The 6,536-nt window shown below is 48.0% G+C and overlaps 1 protein-coding gene across 1 annotated transcript in view; it reads left to right on the top strand.

Moving 5' to 3' along the window:
• LOC134034203 (uncharacterized) overlaps positions 1–6,536 on the top strand; it is a 72,656-nt gene that overhangs the window by 42,773 nt on the left and 23,347 nt on the right.

Genomic DNA, 6,536 nt, shown 5'->3' with positions numbered 1-6,536 from the left:
ATGAGTAAATTAGCTAGCTACCAGCTAACATAAGAATTCACATTTTGGGACAGGTCAAGTTCAGTTTGGGTTTGTACTTCGGGACGGTACTGTGACAGTGAGTTGTTGTGAGTTGCGAGCCCTGGTAGCAGCTATCACCTCCCCACCAGAAGTCCTCTACTGGGCAAACAGCAACCACGCTGCTCTATCCAGGTCCAAACATGTATTCCCTTCAGAGTGGAAATGGGAACCGCTAATGCTATTAGATTAAACATCAGTTGATGTGGAAACAATGTCCAGTGATGAGCAATACCTTTAGTAGAACAGATATCCATTAGTAGATAGGATTAAACGATTGTTCTGGAGCTTCCAGGAACCGCCCTCAGGCTATCCCTAAGTGATCAGCACACTGCAGACAAGCTGGGTGGTGTTTGTGTGTTCCAGTCTGTTCAGAAGGTGTTCCTGTCATCAAATGGAGCGACTTTATAGTGAACAGGGGCTGATAAACTGACCTTTAAAACAGGTCCCCACGGCACAGATCACAGCTTTACAACAGAAGGGAAAACAGACTTCTGAGAAGGCAAACTCTCAACCACATGCAGTAGTCTTCCTTCCTCTCTAACCCTCTCTGACTGATTTCCACGGAGGATTAGACATTGTGAAAATGAGTTGAGGCTGTATGCAAGGCGTTTTGGAAATGAGCCAACTCTAAGATGAGATACTACAAGGAGAGAGCTGGCTGGTCAGGAGACGAGAGAGCTTAAACATCTGAAAGAGAGAACGGGGGGCTAACACAAGGCTAGTTAGAGACCACCATCCAGGGGACGGTGAGGCGGAACCTCATCACCGCAATCAAGGACAGCCGAACATGACGAGTCCTGACCCACACAATCAGATACGTCTCAACTTCCTAAGAGCATCAAGTAACTCGCTACACTTCCCCCCCCACCCCCCCCGCCCCCCACACACACACACGTCATATCTGAGATGGGATGTGCAAGAAATAATTGGCCCCTTTGGAGATGCATGGGGAAGGACAGTAAGAAGGATAACAGGGGACTGAAGCAGATGAAGGAGGGTGCCGCAGGGGAAGGGATCTGGAGGTCCTCTCAGGAATCCACCCTACCAGTGGGCAGCTGAGGATTTATCACCACTTAGTCCTGCTCCAATGGGCTCCCAGTGCCAATGAGCTACTACATGTATTGAATGTTTTCATGACGCGCAGTAAAAAGAAACAGGCCTTTTTATAAAGGGGATTGTATTGTAACTGACAATATTTAGTACAGCCTATAATTCTCTGCTCTTTCATGTTGCTCGATAGCATTGACCGCTACCTCTCTGTGGTCCCGTAATTAGTGGCTTGTTTGGTGCACTTTGGCTTGTTGAATGTTCTCAGGGGAGGTTCATCTCATTAATAGAGGATGGAAAGACTGTTAACAACAGATTGGGTTTTACTTTTAAAGTAGGTGATTTCCAGGGCGCAATCTGTCTGAATACCTTGTAAGCTTATTGTAGCGTGCACAGGCAAACACACACACACACACACAGAGTGTGGTTCAGAGTGTGAGTGAAATGCACAATGTGAGAGTTTAAACATCCCTCATGTGAAAAATGTGCGAAACAAGTGTCAAAGCAATGTTGTTCTCCAGTGTGAGAAGGTTTCTCTCACTTTCTCACAGTTTATAGAACAATCTTTCTGTCTCTCTCTAATTTTCAGTTCCTCACCCTGTCTGTCTGTCTGTCTTTCTCTTTTTCATTCTCTTGCTGTCCTTCTCCCTCTTTCTGTCTTTCCTCCTTCTCTATTCCTCATTCTTTGTAGTGTTGAAGCCTGGTTGAACACGGACGTAATGTCAGTTTCAAACCCATTGACTCTGAATTCAGACTTGCCTGAAGAGTTGACTTGAGTTGAACACAGAGTGAGGGTAGGTAAGGTACCACGGGACCTTTCATGGTTGTGTCTAGTCTGACTTTCTGAAACCATCACTGGGCTGAGAAATCCTCTCCAAGGCTGCATGTCTCCAGCCTTTGCTTATGTATATACTGTGCCTGTCTGTCTGCTTGTAGATCTGTGTGCCTGACTTCCTGTCTGTCTGCCCTCTAGTTCTGACTTCCTGTTTGTCTGTCTTCCCGTCTGTCTGTCTGTCTGCCTTTCCGTCTGTCGGCCTGCCTTCCTGTTTGTCTGCCTAGGGTTTGGTCTATCTGCCTGCTCGCATCTAGCGAGCAGGCAGATAGACCAAATCTAGCAGCTAGATTGTCTTTGTCTGTGTGCTGGGCTGTGTAGCATAGCCGAGACATGATGTCTCTGTGTCTGTGTGGGTTTTCATGCTCTGATCCCCTCCCCTGCTTCCCAACATGAGTCACTATGGGAGAGAGGACGTCATCCAGCTCCGTTCTGCTGTTCACACTGTTCTTTCCCGTTCCCCCGTGGCTCTGGGGGTTATTCATAGAACCTTGAAGTTCCAGTGAACATTCTACTAGTTCTCGATTGACTGAAGCCGCGCTCGAGTTTAGCAAAGGTGTTCTATTCAGACACATAGTGGTGAATGCACCGGTAGGATAGAGACCCTTAGAAAGAGACAATGGAGGCTGATCAATTCTGTCGGATCAATAAAAAAGGGGTTAAGCGTAGCGTTTCAAAAGTTTTCAAACTTGTCTACGTTGCATGTGTAGGAGTGGTTTTTGTTCATGGAAGTGAACATTATGTGGTTGTTTTCATCTCACTACGTGTTCTGGTAGGAGGGGTCAGGCAGACGGGGAGCCCTGGGCTCCTTAAGGGATCTGGCAAACAAGACACACACACACACCCGCACGCATGTAGACACACACACACAGTGAAGAGAGATGCCGGGTGAGGATCCAGCCCTGAGAGTCCTGCATTCCTGGGTGGGCTATCCACAGAAGGGGGGATAGCTGGAGGGCAGGAACACAAATGAGCAATATATGAAAGAAAATGTTGACATATTGAGAGAATCCAGAGTGTTGTTGCTGTATGTACCTCAAACCCGTCTGACTGGTCCTGAAGTTGGAAGGAAGGAAGACAGGTTCCATAATATTCAGTTTGCCACATCCATACGATGTTGAGGCTTGAGACGTTTGCGAACAAGTACATCCAGGCAGTCTCAGGGCGAGTGGAACATTGATCGTTCTTCGCCCAGCCCCTGCGGAGCCCAGTGTGAGGAGTGTGTCCAAGTGTGTGTCTGGCGGGTGGCAGGGTTGATGTGAGGAGAGCTGGCTAGCGTGACTTGCTGCTGCCCTTCACAGGAAGTGGGGCTGTCTCGCGGCCTGCCTGTCCCCATCAGCATCACTCCTGCATCAGGCCCAGCCTAGCCCCCCTCTGACCCCGCCGGGGGCGCCCAGCGGCTCCACACGCCCGACCAAAATACCCCGGTCACCCCAGCAACAGCAGCAACAGGCGAGCCAAAGGCCCTGCAGCTGACCACCAGGACAGATGGAGACAGGCTGTTGGACAAACGGACGTTCCTGCCAGGAAAACGTTTGGAGGGTGTGAGAAAATTGAGAGAGGGCACGGGGCGGGTGGAGAGGGGGAGCGAGGAGGAGAGAGGGATGTGGGTGTGCGAGAGATTTGGAAAACCGAAAGGGTAAAATGGAGAATTTGCTTCAGAGCCTGTGAGGTTTGAAAAGAAGAATGAAAAGGCTGAGCGATGACTGTGTTTGATTTTGGTTTTCTGTCGTGACCTTCTTGCCTCCTCTTGCAGTTTCCACGGGATTGATTTGATTGAAGCACTGAACGATAACACCTATAAGGTCACCGTTCCTACCCAGTTCTCTAGATCCATTAAATCCATGTAGGTTCAAAGAAGGCGGAATACCTGCATGCGTATCGGTATCTGTCGTCTTTGGGTTTGATCGAGAGGAAGAGAATCTAAAAAGAGACAGCTTGCTGTCCTGCTGTGGGCTCCGGCTAATTGCAACAACATGGCAGGATCTGCTAATGAAACAAGATTGGCCACTAACAATTTGACCTTCTCTGGTGTCAGCATTTCCTCAAAGCCTGGAAACAATCAAGCTTGTCCAGTGGCCCTCCCGGTCCTGCCTTCCATCCACCCCCCACGGCATGGTCTGATTATCTGCTCCACGCCCCTCAGAGTCGCCCCACACATGCCCACACCACTAACTCCTGACTCTTCCCCCCTGTCTTCTCCTCGCTCTAGTGCGATTCAGGAAGAGAGAGGGAAGGGGTAGGCGATTCTCTTTTTAGTCCAGGATCGAAATAGTCCAGAGTATGTGACCAGCGTCTGAGTTGGCGAGCGGTATTCTCTCGTGTGAGGCAGGAAGGGGGAAGGACTCGGGGGAAGAACTAGGCCTACACATTGAAGTATGAGGTTGAAATGGGATCTCATAATTATGGCCCGCGCCATTATCGATGTGGGCGCCGAGGGGTTCGGTTAGGGGCGTGCGGAGAGAGGGAGCTGGCCCAGCTGGGCTGACAGACACTGCCTTCCTGGAGTGGTTTGACTCTGCCCAGACGATTTCTGGCACAGGTCCTCACATCGACAGAATGCCAATTCTAAGTATATTATGGAGAGATTGAGGGGGGGAAAATGCTGGACACCAGGATTGGTCAGTACCCTCATGGTCTCCATGGTACTGTCTTCATGGTACTGTCTCCATGGTACTGTCTTCATGGTACTGTCTTCATGGTACTGTCTCCATGGTACTGTCTCCATGGTACTGTGTTCATGGTACTGTCTTCATGGTACTGTCTTCATGGTACTGTCTACATGGTACTGTCTTCATGGTACTGTCTCCATGGTACTGTCTTCATGGTACTGTCTTCATGGTTCTGTCTACATGGTGTTCTATAGGGAAGCACAGGCCTGTTCTTGTGGTCACTCCAAACTGTTTCATTTACTTTCATTTTTCAGGGTGGTCTTAGGACTTCTGGGCCATAAATCCTCTTCTGGTTCTACAAAAAAAATACACTGACTATATGGGTGACTATTTGTTATCCTCCTGGATATCATAGTTAAACATTTTGAGTGTTGAAAATGCATTTCATTTGATGTGTCTCAAATACGCATCAAAAAGGATCTGTGAATCATCTGTGATTTGATGTGTGTTCATCTTTTGTAGGGATTTGGAATCTTTGCACCAAATATGAGCATGCTCGGATCTCATATGTGTACGAAAACGAGATGGAGGTCATCAAACAAGGGCAGAGCAAGAGAGCGATGATTGTGTCATTTCACAGGCTTTGTGTCAAGCGTTGCTCATTAATCGTGATGTTGCGTCGGGAATCGTCTGCTTCTGCCTGTCAGGTGGAAGATGGATGGCCTTGAGGTGTTTCTCTGTGACTGTGGCTGAACCACGCTCTGGGAGGATCCATCAGGCCTATACAGGCAGCTGCTGTCCTCGGGGGGAGACATACCCTCTCTTCCCCTAGCTTAGGAACCTCTGACATTCCCTCCCTCCCTCTCTCCCTCCTTACCTCCCTCTCTCCTTCCCCAAGAGCAGACGCAAAGTATTGGTCAAATCAAATCGAAATAATTTACAATCAGGATATTCAAAGTTTTTAATTGAGAGAGACTCGTGAGAGACTTTCCAGCTTTATGAAATGAGAAATATTGGACACAGAACAAAAGACGTTGAGTCCCTTGACTTCAGTTTCCGCAAGATTATTTGGGGAGAGGTAAAAATGCCCGATTCATCCATCACAGTTTTACAGATTAATGCCTGGGATCATGTGTCTGTGGTACTCTGTTCTGACTGTCTTTGAATCAGCAGGCAGGGGTCTGTTCTATGTGTAGTGTCATCGTCTGCAGAAATATGTAAGCTATAAAGTCAATGAATCTGATTTGCAGTTTAAAGGGATACGTTTTAAGGCCTTTAGCAGTGAGAAAAGAAACTGTTCAGGCTCAAGCCAAACCGCAATGGTATTCGCTGTTTCATGCCCTATCATTACACTGAGCACTGCTCTTCTAAAAGGAAACAGACTTCATATGGCAAGCATTATATTACCATTTGTCTCGAGGGGAGAGCGACAATGTTACTTCTCCTTCTCAAGGAGTTTTGCAATCTAAACTGGGATTTGAATAATTACATTGGGAGAGACACATTTTAAATACACATCTGATTATCGCAAAGGCTGATGCCTTTGCGTGAGTTGCTACAACAGAGTCATTTTGTCAACCAAGCAGTGAAATGTCAGAGTGTGGCGCGTCCACAGCAGGAGAGGCTGGCTCGGGGGGGTGAGGTTGAGGAAGGGAGGGCTATTATAAAGATGCCTGGTGCTTGGCTGATAACTGAGCATTTGATGACAGGCAGTTAATGCAGTCTTTCAGAGCAGTGGGGTTCCGCACTGCCCAGAGGGATGTAAATCACCGGGATCTTTCTTTACCTGTCAGCACAGGGACAGTCTGTGTTTAGATTTAGGGTCCGCTGTGTACACATGAATCTCGTTCTGAAATCTGCTCGTGATGAAAGGAGTGCTCTGCTCTTTCTCCCATTGTTCTTCACTCTCCAGCTTATGTAATGGCAGTCTCCATGTTGCCCATCAATCAGTGAGATGTGTATGTAGCAGAGGTGGTTTGGAACCA

The sequence above is a fragment of the Osmerus eperlanus genome, chromosome 2 (assembly GCF_963692335.1).
Source record: "Osmerus eperlanus chromosome 2, fOsmEpe2.1, whole genome shotgun sequence".
Taxonomy (NCBI): domain Eukaryota; kingdom Metazoa; phylum Chordata; class Actinopteri; order Osmeriformes; family Osmeridae; genus Osmerus; species Osmerus eperlanus.
This window is presented reverse-complemented; position numbering and strand designations above follow the sequence as displayed.